The sequence below is a fragment of the Schistocerca cancellata genome, chromosome 7 (genome assembly GCF_023864275.1).
Source record: "Schistocerca cancellata isolate TAMUIC-IGC-003103 chromosome 7, iqSchCanc2.1, whole genome shotgun sequence".
In the NCBI taxonomy this organism is placed as follows: Eukaryota; Metazoa; Arthropoda; class Insecta; order Orthoptera; family Acrididae; genus Schistocerca; species Schistocerca cancellata.
The window spans coordinates 557,082,877-557,099,178 of record NC_064632.1 but is presented as its reverse complement, the minus strand read 5'-3'; positions in this window follow the sequence as shown (position 1 = coordinate 557,099,178).

Here is a 16,302-nt window from a genome sequence, read left to right as displayed (position 1 = left end):
GTTATGTTAATGTATTTAAATACATGTGAATGTTTAGTACCAGGAAGTGTTATCAATGTTTGCCATTTTCTAGTGCAATATTCAGAAGTTCATGGACACAGAAATATTATAATAATTGCTTCATATGATGAATTTGGGCAAGGTAAATTATATGTATCAACTTGACATTTTACCATTGCATGTAAATTCCAATTCTGCCATGAATTTATGAAAGGCTGTCCATTGTTAAAAACACAAATGGGTGGCAAATGGAACCTTTCTTAAATTTCTGTCTATCACATATCACATATCACATATCACATATCAATGAATAGCTGTGGTATGAATGCAATGGGCAATAAACTCCATCCTTATAATAATGACACTTTGCAGCCCAGATGAACAACCTTGGTCATTATTATGTAGCCCTGAAAGTTAATTTTAATTCCATGAGATGCATTTCAGCATCTGATTATTTCTTTGCAGCCCCATGATCCATTTACAAGTACTTATGAGCTACTTTTTGGAGAATAAAACTTTGGAACTGGGTCTAAATCAAACAATAGGGAAGGGAACATTACAGATGAAAAAGAAGTTACATAAAGTATTTAAATTGATAACAATAGACTCAGTAATGTTTAGTACTGTGCTACTAGACTTTGAATCAACAGTCATAATGCAGTGGATACACTGGTTCCCATTACGTCACCAAAATTAAGCACCAGCTGGTGCAGTTGGCATTTGGATGGGTGATCAACTCCACTGCCATAAGCTGTTGACCTATTGGGCTGCACTCAGCCCCATGATGTCAACTGTGGAGCTACTTGAATGAGTGGACTGAGTAGCAGCGACTCCGGATCAGGCCTTCTAAGGCCTGTTCAAGTGGAGTTTTATTGGACTTTGAAGAGGCAACATTTATATTCTGGTTGATTTCTTTCTCATCCCTGTTAGTTACTGATCTTGTGGTAACTTTTCACATTATTATTCTAATGTTTCTGACAGCAAGAATGTGTGAAGTTGGACTGAAACCTTCCCATTTCTTTTACATGAGTTGACTTACTTGGTACGCACAGCCAATGTTCTTCTCTGGATAGCTGGCTACTGGAATATCTAAAAACTTCTTCTCCGAAGATTGATGCTAGTTAAAGGAACATATGAGTCTCTCTCTTTACTCGTGAAATAAGTAGGTACTCGAAGAATACCTTTAGTTCACTCTCGGTATAATTCAACTTCCGCAAAGAACAAAATTATTATCTCTCACATAAATATTTGACTTCTTGTTAGTCATCTGTGTTTTCTCACATTAGACACAATTAAGATACTTTTACAACAGAGTTGGTTTAACAACCCCAGAAATCATAAACATGTCTTGCCTCTAGCAAATCTGTGTTAAGAGTTACTTAAAAGTCTTTCTCATCTCAACTGTTCTTTCGTCACTAACAATTACAAAACAGCACAGAATAACACAGAAGTTCGATAATTCTTCCTTGCTCTTTCACTACGACTTCCATGGATTGACCGACAAGTACTTGTCGGTGCCGTTCGACCACCGTGTCTACAGTCTTCTCATGACAAACTTCAGACCGTCACACACAGACAGGTGACGCGCAGTAGATAGGGATCCTTTCTCCCACTCACATCTAAAATATCATGTGTTCAAGATGGTGGAAGGCCGAGTGGTTCTATAATTTACACAGAAATTCTCGAATCACTACATTATTCTTTTCTTGTAACCTCAGGATCACATTATATAACTAATTAGGATATGTTGTGAAAAGACCAGCGAAATGTTTCTAGCATATAACTTTCTGGTTTTCCTCAGCAAAATGTAATTTTTTCATATTGACAATTCACGTGATTTTATAATCTTCATGACTTGTAATTACATGCTCATTTTGTAGTGATGTTTCTGAATGTTACATCAGACCTAGAAGTTTACTTTGTTGCCATACACAACCTAGGACTGAAGACCTCACATTTTTAACATTCTTAAATAATGATGATCAAAAAAGGTCACAGCTATCATAATTTTACACAGCTTTGGTTTGGTTCCAGGTGGTATACATTCTATACAGACAATTTATGAATCAGTGTGGCTTTTGCTGTAGCTTACAGCAATAAATAAACACTTTTACAGTTACAGCCAACAAGTATTAATACAACAAAAATTCCCAGAACTTTGTGTCCAGGAAATATTAAGGTCCATAAAAAAATTAATGAAGTAGAAGTTCCAGAAGTTCAGTGTCTACTACAGGATGCAGTCAGTGAGTGAGTTCAGACAGATCCTTCCACATGACAAAAGGCATGTTAACTCAGATACCCAGAGGAAATGTTTCAAATCTATCATCTGTGTCAAGCACTGCTGCCAAAGTATTACAGCACTACATCATGTGAGGTACCAGTGTGTGGGGAATGAATACTGCACAATTAATTATCAAGTCACTCAATATATTGGTCATTCAGAAGAGAAAAATAGCTTCTCACACACCACAGTTAGCTCAAAATCCATTTATTCTACTGAAAATTGTTCTTTAGCATACAGTGAATACAAACACATACTCCTTCTCATATTTCAAGTAGCATACAGTTCCACATTTTCACTTCTAAGAATAATGAAATGAAATCATCATATGGCACTGATAGCTGGGAGTGCCCACCTGGGGAATTTCGAGTGCTAAGTTGCAAGTTTTTTTCAGTTGATGCCACATTGGGCAACTTGCGTGTTAATAATGATGAAATGATGATGAGGACAACACAATGCCCATTTCCAGAGTAGAGAAAATCTCTAACCCAGCCAGGAATCAAACCTGAGTCCACTGCACGGCATTTAGACACACTGACCACTCAGTTAAGGGGGTGAACTGTAAGAATAATAATACCATTCGATACAAGTAATAGTCTCCACAACCATGTCACAATTAACTATGTGTGATCTCTACTCAAACCAAAGATCACTGTAACATAAAGATTCCTTACAAGTGAGGCAAGATGTCAAGTTACGTAGGGTCCAGTGAGTGGAGCCATGTCATACTCAGAGTCCAAGAGGGATGGTGGTCAGAAGACTGTGGCTTTTTACTGATGGCAATGGTCTACTTGAGGCAGTTGCTCAAAGGGAACTGACTTCCACCTGCTCTGTGTCCAGATATACGGCTATTTTCATAGTTCTCCATGCCAGCGACTTGCATAGCTGGTGGTCACACAGTGTAGTTACCTCTGCTTGTAGTGAAGCTGTTAACCCCAGGGTGACCACAGCCTCCGCATCAATAGATCTTTGTTCATTGACAATAAAAATATAAGATCTTTCATACCTGATTTTAAATGCAGCCCTTCAGGAAGCCATCATATGACTGGCAGAGTCTTTCAAAAGAAAAATTCATTTTGAGTAAACCATAAATTTATGAGATGGGAAGTGATGTACACTACTTCTCTTCCGGGGGCGAAATTCCTAATGCTATTGACAGACACGTGTGAAAGTATAAGAATCTATCCTAGCTTTCAGAGTTGTTAGTTCCTTCCTCAGGGAGTATAGAAGTATGATATGGAGCCATCTGTGACATGGACAAGTGGAGGTTATATTTCTGCTGAAAAGGAAACACTGCAGCAATTGGAAGTTAGATGAGGGCCTGGCTGGGTCCTTCATACACACTGAGAAGTTAATCTTCAGGAAAAGATGTATCTTGCTTGATCAGGAGATCTGTCGTGAAATATTTTGATATATATTTTGCTTTCATTAATTCATTCAGTGTGATCCATGGATTCCACCTTGAAGGAGAACTGTCAGGAAAATGTCTCAGATGAAGAGTCATCAACAGATGTAGGAATAACTTCAGGTGTATCCCAGGTAAAGTGTGTTGGGGTCCTTGGTGTTCATGTTGTATATTAATGACCTTACAAACAATATTAATACTAACCCGAAAAGTTTACAAATGACACAGTTATCTATACCAAAGTACTGTTTGAACGAAGCTGTATAAACAGCCAGTCAAGTCATGATAAAATTTCAAAGTGATGCCAAGATTGACAATTTGCTTTAAATGTTCAGAAATGTAAAATTTTGTACTTCACAAAATAAAAAAAAGAACTGGTTATCCTGTGCTAAAATATCAGTGACTCAAAATTGGGAATCAGCATACAAATACCTAGGTGTATCAATATGTAGGAGAACAATCACATAGTCTCAGTTGTAGGTAAATCAGGTGGCAGGCATCAGTTCATTGGTAGAATATAAGGGAATAGCAATCAGTCTACAAAGGAGATTGCTTACAATACACTGGTGTGACCCATCCTGGTATATTTCTGAAGTGTGTGGAACATGTATCAAATATAAGTAAAAGAGGATACTGAACATATGCAGAGACAGGCAACTGAATGGTCACAGGTTTGTTTGACCCATGGGATAAATGCTGAAGAAACTCAAATGGCAGATACTTATAGATGATACATACTGTCCCAAGAAAGCCTGCTTACAATGTTTCAAGAATCAGCTTTAAATAAAGAATGCAGGATTGTACTACAGTCCCCTATTTATCACTCCTGTTGGGATTATGAGGACAAGATTAGTCTAATTACAGATTGTAAAGAGGCATCTACTATGAGATGGAAAGTTTAAAATTTTTTAAGCTTATCCATTACAGATACTTTAGAACCTGTGACTGTTAATTGAGTGTAAATACATAAAACTGTAACCAGTCCCTTTTTTGAATAGTTATTTGTTATTCCATGAACTGTGCTTTTGGATCTTTTCCAGTTCATCTTCAGATGGTTTTCTGGAAGCTACATCACTATTTCTAGCACAATGCTGGGTGCTGGTTCTGTGACAAGAAGATGGAACAGGTTTGAATCTACCAGGTGATCAAAAAGTCAGTATAAATTTGAAAACTGAATAAATCTTGTAATAATGCAGATAGAGAGGTAAAAATTGACACACATGCTTAGAATGACATGGGGTTTTATTAGAACCAAAAAAATGTCTGACAGATGGCGCTTCACCTGATCAGAATATCAATAATTAGCATAACAAAGTACGACAAAGCAAAGATGATGTTCTTTACAGGAAATGCTCAATATGTCCACCATCATTCCTCAACAATAGCTGTAGTCGAGGAATAATGTTGTGAACAGTACTGTAAAACATGTCCGGAGTTATGGTGAGGCATTAGCATCGGATATTGTCTTTCAGCATCCCTAGAAATGTCGGGCGATCACGATACGTTTGCGACTTCAGGTAACCCCAAAGCCAATACTCGCACGGACTGAGGTCTGGGGACCTGGGAGGCCAAGCATGACAAAAGTGGTGGCTGAGCACATGATCATCATCAAACGATGCACGGAAGAGATCTTTCATGCGTCTAGCAGTATGGGGTGGTTCTAATAAAACCCTATGTCATTCCAAGCATGTGTGTCAATTTTTACCTCTCTATCTACGTTATTCTGTGGTTTACTAAGTTTTCAAATTTATACTGACTTTTTGATCACCCGGTACATTAAAGTGTGTCCCATCTTCTTGTCACAGAGCCAGCACCCAGAATTATGCTAGAAATACTGATGTAACTTCCAGAAAACTATATGAACATGAATCTGAAAAGGTTTCAAAACCAGTTTGTGGAATAATAAATAACTATTCAAAAAAGTGACTGGTTGCAGTTTTATGTATTTATAAGGTTTAAACTTACTGACACATTACTGTGCCTCTGGTGTCTCACAGCCTGTCATCTTGAATTGTTCTCCTGTTATTAAAGGGCTTGATTGACATTTACTAAATAAAGTACACAACAGTGCAGCAATTGATTTTTGATGTCCTTATGTTTATTACTACTTAATAAGACTTTAAAAAAATCTGCATTGAGACACACAGGAGTTACAATATTAGATACAGATCAACGTTCCACTAATTTTCAAACAAGTGCATTTGTGGCAAACTAACTGACTGTGATAGACATAAAATTCTTGGTTTGTTAATCATTCAAATTAGAAAATTTCCCTTGCCCAATATTATAAGTGCATGATTGCAGTATTGGGCAAGGGAAATTTTCTAATTTGAATGATTAACAAACCAAGAAGTTATTTGAATGAAATTAGACACTTTTTATATCTGAAAAATCAGGTCAGTAAACCATTGATATTGAATTTTGGAAATAACCACAATTTAAGATTGGAACATTGTAGAACATTAAATTTTTAGAAATAATAACTTTTGAAACACGAAATTTTTGGAAGTAGTAAAACATAGTTAAAATGAGGAGAATGAGGGTTTTCAAATGAACTATACCAATTTAGAAATGAACAGCTATTTGTCCATAAAAAGTTCACATTCACCTGGCTTACATTTATAGTTAATCATTAATAATACTTTAAAAAAATATTTCCATAAGGATCAAATGTGCTATTATCATTAGTAATCTAAAAACTATCATATGAATAAAAAATTTTAATGAGTTACAGCATAATTGATCATGTGAAACCCAACTTTCACTTTTCTCACATGTTATACTGAAAGCTCTGGATCAAGGCAGTTAGGCAGATGCAATATTCTTAATTTCTGAAAAGCATTTGGCTCAGTACCGCACCTACACTTATTGTCAAAAGTTTCATCATATGGGCTATCAAGTGAAATTTGTGACTGGATTGAGAACGTTTTGGTAGGGAGGACACAGCATATTTTGGTTGGAGAGTCATTGTCAGATGTACAAGTAACTCTGGGTGGGCCCCAGGAAGGTGTATTGGGACCCTCTTCATTTGTGTATTATTGACCATGCAGACAATATTAATAGTAACGTCAGACTTTTTGCAGATGATGCAGTTATTTATAATGAAGTACTATCTGGAAGAAGCTGCATGAATATTCAGTCAGATCGTGATAAGATTTCAGAGTGGCGCAAAGATTGGAAACTTGCTTTAAATGTTCAGAAATGTAAAACTGTGCACTTCAAAAACAAAAGAATAACATTCTATGACTATAATATCAATGAATCACAGCTGGAATCAGCTGACTCATACAAATACTTGGGTGTAACACTTTGCAGGGATATGAAATGGAGTGATCTCATAGGCTCAGTTGTGGGTAAAGCAGGTGGTAGCCATCAGTTTATTGGTAGAATACTAGGGAAGTGCAATCAATCTACAAAGGAGATTGCTTACAAATCACTCATGTGACCCATTCTAGAATGTTGCTCACATGTGTGGGACTCATACCAAATAAGACTAATAGGGATATTGGACTTATGCAGAGAAGGGCAACACAAATGGTCACATGTTTGTCTGATCGATGAAAGAGTGTTACAGTGATGCTGAAGAAACTGAACTGGCAGAATCTTGAAGACAGACATAAAGTCTGAGGAAGTCTACTAACAAAGTTTCAAGAACTGGCAACTGCGCGTTCATCAGTGTGGGAGGGGGGGGAGGGGGGAAGGAAAGGAAGGGAATTGCTGATGTCAGCTGCATCAGTAAATTTAAATTATGCAAAATCAATGGTGATGAGCGAAAATACATACCGGATCGGGATTTGAACCCATGATCTCCCACTTACTAGGCAGCAGGTGCGTTAACCGCTGCACCATCTGGGACACAGTGTTACTGCAACTGCATGGACTATCTCGGAGTGCCTGAGGGTCAATCTACACTCCCACCAAGAGACACCTATCTGCATTTCCTGTCCATTTCCTCCATACTTGCTACTCTGAGATCCTCCACGAGGTTGGATGTACTTGCGCATCCAATTTGAATAAGGCAGATCCATTGTCTATCTGGACAAATCAATTATAAACTACAATCAGTTATACACTACAGACCCCTGCATATTACTCACATAGGAATCATAAGGACAAGATTAGAATAATTACAGCACACACAGAGGCATTCAAACTGTCATTCTTCCCACATTCCATATATGAATGAAATGAGAAGCAGCCCTAGTAACTGGTACAGTGGAATGCTCCCTCTGCCATACACTTCATGGTGGATTGCACAGTACAGATGTAGATATGTAAGAAATTAGATATTTCATGAAACTATTATATATTTAAAGCTTTTTGTGGATAACTTTTTACAGCTGTCAAGTATTCAGAGAAAAGCATTTTGATCCCCAAGCTGTACAAATACACCTTTATTCTCAATCAGTTTCAGGTTTGGCAGCCATCATTATGGAGGAAAAGCTGTTGGGCATGTTGTTATGGAGCAGATTTGTACTGGCCCAACAGCTGTAAGCTGTTTGAATGTAGCGTTTTTCTGATCCATCAATGTACAGCTTTCCTTCATGAAGATGGTCACTAAAACTGAAAACAGTTGACAATAAAGGTGTAGGCCCATATGTACACAAAATGCTGTAGCAATACACAATGTAGGAACCAATTATGTACTCAAAAATGCTCTAGCAATACAAGGGTCGTCGAGCAGATGCGCAAAACTATAGACCTATATCTCTGACGTCGATCTGTTGTAGAATTTTAGAACATGTCTTTTGCTCGAGTATCATGTCGTTTTTGGAAACTCAGAATCTACTATGTAGGAATCAACATGGATTCCGGAAACAGCGATCGTGTGAAACCCAACTCGCTTTATTTGTTCATGAGACCCAGAAAATATTAGATACAGGCTCCCAGGTAGATGCTATTTTTCTTGACTTCCGGAAGGCGTTCGATACAGTTCCGCACTGTCGCCTGATAAACAAAGTAAGAGCCTACGGAATATCAGACCAGCTGTGTGGCTGGATCGAAGAGTTTTTAGCAAACAGAACACAGCATGTTGTTATCAACGGAGAGACGTCTACAGACATTAAAGTAACCTCTGGCGTGCCACAGGGGAGTGTTATGGGACCATTGCTTTTCACAATATATATAAATGACCTAGTAGATAGTGTCGGAAGTTCCATGCGGCTTTTCGCGGATGATGCTGTAGTATACAGAGAAGTTGCAGCATTAGAAAATTGTAGCGAAATGCAGGAAGATCTGCAGCGGATAGGCACTTGGTGCAGGGAGTGGCAACTGATCCTTAATATAGACAAATGTAATGTATTGCGAATACATAGAAAGAAGGATCCTTTATTGTATGATTATATGATAGCGGAACAAACACTAGTAGCAGTAACTTCTGTAAAATATCTGGGAGTATGCGTGCGGAACGATTTGAAGTGGAATGATCATATAAAATTAATTGTTGGTAAGGCGGGTACCAGGTTGAGATTCATTGGGAGAGTCCTTAGAAAATGTAGTCCATCAACAAAGGAGGTGGCTTACAAAACACTCGTTCGACCTATACTTGAGTATTGCTCATCAGTGTGGGATCCGTACCAGATCGGGTTGACGGAGGAGATAGAGAAGATCCAAAGAAGAGCGGCGCGTTTCGTCACAGGGTTATTTGGTAACCGTGATAGCGTTACGGAGATGTTTAACAAACTCAAGTGGCAGACTCTGCAAGAGAGGCGCTCTGCATCGCGGTGTAGCTTGCTCGCCAGGTTTCGAGAGGGTGCGTTTCTGGATGAGGTATCGAATATATTGCTTCCCCCTACTTATACCTCCCGAGGAGATCACGAATGTAAAATTAGAGAGATTAGAGCGCGCACGGAGGCTTTCAGACAGTCGTTCTTCCCGCGAACCATACGCGACTGGAACAGGAAAGGGAGATAATGACAGTGGCACGTAAAGTGCCCTCCGCCACACACCGTTGGGTGGCTTGCGGAGTATAAATGTAGATGTAGATGTAGATGTAGAAGTAGAGAACTGAGCTCAAGTGTAGTTTGGCTAGCCTTCAACAGAGTTAGGCCCATGGTAGGCTCTTGTGGTGAAGCCTGAGACAGCCTCTGCAGATGACATAGCTCTGCCTCGTGCACAGCCTTTCGAAAGTACCCACATGTGTCACTGCATTACTCCTCCCTTAGGGAGATCACGGATTCATGAGATGTCCATGCTGTCCTTCTTATCTGCTGGGCTCTGCCTATGGCAGCATGCTGCAATGGGAGCATACAATCTGAAGTGCTTCAGGTGCCCATCTTCCCATGTTAAACCATACAGCAACAATGGTGACACTGGACCTGTTTCATTGATGGCCTCAGACATCAGCTCTGGCGACAGTGCTTGCAGTGCTGACGATACTGGTATCAGTGGTTGCTCAGGAAAGGGTGACAGAATCCCTGATGATGATGTCATAAGCAATAGAGGAACTGCTGGGTCAGCCACTGAGGATGGATGCCCTCACCCACATGAGAGTGGAGAACCAGCAGCAGCAGGTGATGTGACACCCAATGTGGACAGCTTCAGAGGCGATAGTATGACACCAGGATGCCCGGCCATCGATGTGAAAGTGAAGCTGATCATGAAGCCTCAAGCAGAGGCCATCCTTTGTACAGATGTTGCAGAGATGCAGACCATGGCACCTGGTGATGACAGCTTGAACCCATTTAGGGCAACATCCAAAACTGCACACCCAGACAGCCACAACTGGTGGGAAGAGGCACAACAGCTTCGGTGGTTGATGTCTGGGTGGAGGATGCAAGAGATGTAGCAGTGTTTTCAGCTGGCGCCTGTAGAGTAGGTCCACCAGGCTCTTCTTGTTGAATGGCATGAAATGGTACAAGGAGAGAAACTGATCTAAGGCAATGTTGGACAACGTTATCTGACGTGAACATTGTGGACAAGCCTTCAAGTGAAAAATTTTTGGACAATGCTCTGATGGTGGCAGTTGTGGATGTGGAAACACAACAGATGAGATACAGAAAACTAGACTATGCATCAATGACCAACAGCCAACAAGTGTTAAGAAAGGGGCCAGCAAAATCCACATGTATACAATCTCGTGCATGCGACAGCATCAGCCCAGGAGACGACTATACCCAGGGAGCTCCTTGGTGTATCATACACTGTTAATAGGAGGCAACCAGGCAGGTAACATCACTGTCCAAGCCAGGCCAAAACATGTGTCGATGGGCAAATGCTTGTGCATGGAACACCCGAACAATCTGCATGTACCAAACAGAGGATCTTCGAATGAAGCACTGAGGGGATCACTACCCAAGGGGCTACTTGACCCATGCCTAAAAGTAGAAAACCATTCACAGCAGAGAATCGATGCTTACAGATGTAAGAATCATGGAGGGAGTTGGATGCAAGAGAAGGTGGTAAATCTGGCCAACTATCTTGTATGAATGTTATGACCTTTTGCAAAATGGGATCTGAAGCCACACCCTTCACAATCCATGGGGTAGTTACAGGAAAAACCATCAATTGTCTGCTGTGTGGTGACACCAGTGTGGAAACACAGTAATTACTCCCAATCAAATCCTGGGTCTGGATGGCCAGCAGGTGGGATAAAGCATTGGCATTTGTGTGTTGATCCATAGAGTGGAAATGAAAAGAAAAGAGCACAATGCTGAACATGATGTGCTACTTTATCTGGTAATGATACAGAAGTGCTAAATAAGGAAACCAGTGGTTTGTGATCAGTGACAAGGTGGAGTTTGGGACCACAGAGCAAAACAGGGAATTTCTTCACAGCATACACAATGGCCAGAGCTTCCTTTTCTATATGACAGTACCTGGTTTGAGCAGGAGTCAGTGTTTTTGAGACATAAGCAATAGGGCACTCGGAGCCATCAGGATATTTATGAGCCAGTACCACCCCCTAACTGTGCTGTGAAGCATCCATCATAAGGACCAAGTGGAGGCCTGGTGGGTATGTTGTTAAGCAGGGCACAGATTGCAACATTGTCTTAAGGGTGGAACGAGATTTCACAAGCAGGTGACCAGCAAAACTGAGACCCTTTGTGCAGCAACACAAGTAACAGCTGTGTGATTGTCACTACCCCAGGCAAAAGTTTATGGCAGTAGGCAACTTTGCCTAGAAAAACCTGAAGTTCTTTGACTAGTGTAGGGTGTGAAAGTGACACAATAGCAGAAAAATATTGATGCAGATGTTTTTAGGATCTTCAAACTAAAAATAAGTGACAGAAGGTTGAAAAAAATTGACATTTTTATAAATTGCACTTCAGCCTGGCTGTGTGGAAGCAGAAGAAGAGAGTACAGAGGTTTTGTAAATGTTTCTCCATGGAAGCACTGGAAATTAAAATGTCATCCAAATAGTTTGCACAGCCCGACACAGATAATATAAGTTGTTCCAAAAAAACATTGAAAAATAGTGGGAGTGCTGGCAACTCCCAAAAGGCAACCGCAGGTATTGGCAGAGTCTGAATGGGGTCTCCTCAACTAACATGTGTTGTGACTCTGTACCTAAAGGGAGCTGTAAATAGGCATCTTACAAGACAGTTTTTGAGAAATATTGACCACCTGATAACTTTGCAAGGAGTTTGTCTTGGCGTGGTATCAGGTATGTATCCACTACAGACTGGGCGTTCACATAAACTTTAAAATTGCCATAGAGGCTTAACTGACCTGATGGTTTCTTTACTATAACTAAGGGGTAGACCATTCACTTGATGCAATAGGCCAAACAATGCTGGATTCCTTGAGGGGATCTAATTCATCTTTGACTTATTTCCTGAGTGTCACTGGAACCAGGCAGGTGCAGAAAAGACAAGGCTGAGCAGAAGTTCTCATGGTAATGTACACTTGAAAACTTCTGGCACTCCCCAATTCAGGAGAGAGCAAAGAGGAAAACTCAGTACATAATGCATCTGATTGTGTACATGACACTTATTCAGACACTAAATTCACTTAATCTGAAATCATAAAACCAAACCACTTGAAAGCATCTAATCCAAAAAGATTCTCTCTACATGTGCTATTTACAACAGGATATGTGACTAGAGTACTGACTTGTAGGTCATTGGGGCAGAGAACTGGTTGAGAATAGGAATACTTTACTTATTGTACTCTACTAACTTTCATGACACAGGGAGAAGTGGACGGAGTACCCAAATCCATCATGAGAATAAACAGAGGACTGACCAGAATAGAGATTTGCATGGAGAACAGGACCACACTCATCACCAATCATGATGTGATTAGGTGCTGCACATACGGCCTTTTGAAAGTATGCACACATCACTGCAAAAGGGAGCAGAGAATGCAACTGTAAAAATAGCTGAACATTTCCCTTGTGAACTGAAGACAGTTATAGACACTGAAAACAGACTGAATTTATACTTGATAATCCCCAATATATACCTGAGTTTCTAAAAAGTCTATTTTTGTCCCAGTGGGCAGGAGCCAAATCAAAATCAGTTGTTATGTGGGTACTCCACTATAATGCTTAGAAGCAATCATCAGAATTCCTTGTACTGCTTGTTGCAGTCTGGTGGCAGAATAAACAGGGTTCTAGGCAATACTGAGCTGGAACCCAGAATCTCTACTTATGAGATTGGCAGCTGTGTAAATGCATATCACCTCCTTTACAGTCACAAAAGGAGAAAACTGTGAATCTACCCTTGATATTCTTATAAATCGTGGAATGTCCTGTACTAAGATAATGCTCTGCTACTGCAGATATATCTGGTGTATTTTGGCATAGATGGCAGTTATGTTCATCACAATGGTCTGGCACTATTCAGCATCTCTTCCCAGTAGACATTGTTCCATGCTGCCACAGAATGTTGTGTATTTCTTGTTTCCTAAGACTTAAATTATCTTTGATGGAACCCAGTAAATTACCCAGTTGCACAGGTGGATGAATGACATTTAATGTTATGTCTGTTACATATTCTTCTGACTCCTGAAGAATTTCCATCAGAGTATGGAAGAGTCCTAAGGGTGGGTGCCTCTGTTCCTTCATAACATTACTTGGACTGGACTCACTTCAGGTGGAATGCATGATGAGTTTGTTTCTCTGAATACCATTCAGTCAGAACACCATTTTCAGATACAGAACCTATCCAGCGGGCTGTCAGGATCAGAAACAGATCATGCAATCCATGCCATTGGTTTCCAGAAAGGTTACACAGAGAAACAAATTCATCAGGCATTCTGCCCAAAGTGAATGCTTGAATGGCTGTGTCAATCAATGTTGATGATACAAGTCTGGAGAGCAGTCCTGAAAATATTACTACCTATTTTAAAAGCACAAACCCCCGTCAAAACTAATCCATAGCCCTTCTCCTACTACTACTTGATCCTCTATTGTTGTTGTGTGATCTTGAGCTCAGAGACTAGTTTGATGCAGCTCTTGTGAAGTTGGCCTGCTTTATTTCTTCATTGATAGTCCTCAGTGTTGATGTACTGTGTTGTTATACTGGCTGAAAAATGGGGGAGGGGGGGGGGCGGAAGTTCAACACTGACTACTGTAAATGATGTAGCCAACAGTTGCACAGTTGCGTTTCACAGTTCTTTACTTTCGCTGCTCACAACTCCCCAATATTACACAGTTAATATGGCCAGTTCACTATTGGTTAACTTTTGATAAGCCTTATTAATAGTTTGCAGGCATACGTCAGCATACTGCTACAATTGTTTACTGCCGAAAATCTGTGAGCAGTAAAAACATAACCACACAGCTCTTGCAGAATAATATGGTACGTGTGACACTATTTAATAGACACTGTCATTGTTTTAACACATGGCCTATTTGTGTTACACTTATTTCACGGTTAAGTTGTTGTTGATCTAACCAATACAGGTTTCTCGTCTGAAAATTGGCCATGGACTGACTGTCTCAGGACCAAAAATCAGGCCTTTATCTATCATCACAATAATAGGTTCTGAAACTATACATTGTTTGATGTTTAATTTACAGAAATTGCAATTAAAACATAACTCATCCAATTAACTGAATATATAGAAAAATTCCTTCTTTTTAACAGTTTCTTCTACTACAAGGGATAAGCTGTATTATTTGTTTAAATAATGAAATTAACAGATGTAGTTATACAAAAAATACTTTTGATAAACATGGTAATTACTTTGGAATTAATGAAGGGCTGACTTTGTTAATATATTTTCGAATAGAGCTACATAGATGCTTTAAGAATACTAGGACTACTTCTTCCAAATGTTTATAATTAGTATAGAATTTATATTTGTTTGTAAACAACAGAATCTAAGTCACAAAACAATTACTGATTTCATCCTATAACAAAATATATTAACCAGGAATAGTCAAAATAAATTAGGAAATTGATGACATACACAAAACTAAGCACAAAATTTGATCTTGTGTTTATTCTTTAAAACAGGGCCAACCTTTCTCTTTTATGAAAATGCAGACTATACTCACATAAATTAATGATAATTAGTCAAAAATGAAAAAAAAGAGTTTAAAGAGGCAGATGGCAAAACAAGAGGGGAAGTAAAAAGATCCCAGCTTGCTTCGTCACCCTCTCCACACCATCCAATCCTGTGCAAACATCTTTACTCTGCATAATTACTGCAACTTACATCTGGATGAACATTCTTACTGTGTTAAAACCTTGGTCTCCCTCCAAAATGCTGTGCCCTCACCCCCCTTCTTCCTTTAGATTTATTATGAAATTTACATGTCAAGTAGTCTCTTCATTTAGCCAAGATAAGCCACAAATTTCTCATTAGTTATTTAATTGATCCATCTAATTTTCAGCGCTCCTCTGTAAAACCACGTTTCAAAAGCTTCTATTATCTTCATTTCCAAACTGTTTATTGTCAACATTTCACTTCCATACAAGGCAACATTCCAGACTAATACCTTCAATAAAGAATTGCTAACTCTTAAACTTATGTTTGATGTTAACAAATTCCTCTCTTTCAGAAATGCTTTTCTTGCCATTGCCATTCTGAATTTTATGTCCTCTTTAGTTCAGTCAACATCAAGCATTTTACAGTGCAAACTACAAAGCTCTATAGTACAGCAACAATCTATGTGGGTATAGGATGTATTTTGATAGAATATATTACACCATTAACTAGTTTTCAAGCAACTGCAGGGTCACCATCAGCTGAAGGTATTTTAGGAACATTACCTGGACTATGTGCAGATAAACAATAGGGTTCTAGTCTGACAGAAATAATGACAATTTAATTAATGAAGTGTTTATGAAACAAAAGGATCTTTAGTAAAAGATATGTGTCCCTTGATATCCTGTCAACCAACTGAGACCTGTATTTGGATGCTGGTGACTTGCTGTTCCCCACTTAATGTAGCCTGCAACTGTGGACTGAACACGTTATCCGTTACAGATGCCTATCACAGAATCTCCTTTTCCTAGCTACCCCACATTTCCTAAGAGTGGCAGAAGTCTTGTATCCCCTGACTTCTTGTACAGTTGTAGTCTCCTCTCTAGTGACCTCTTAAAACTAGTTAGTATTCAAAATGCAAGTGCCATTGTGTGTTTTGTTTCTAATTATGTTTCTGCTGACAGCTAGTCTCCACCTTGCCATCCTCTCCTTTCACAACCTATCAAGTTTCTCTGAC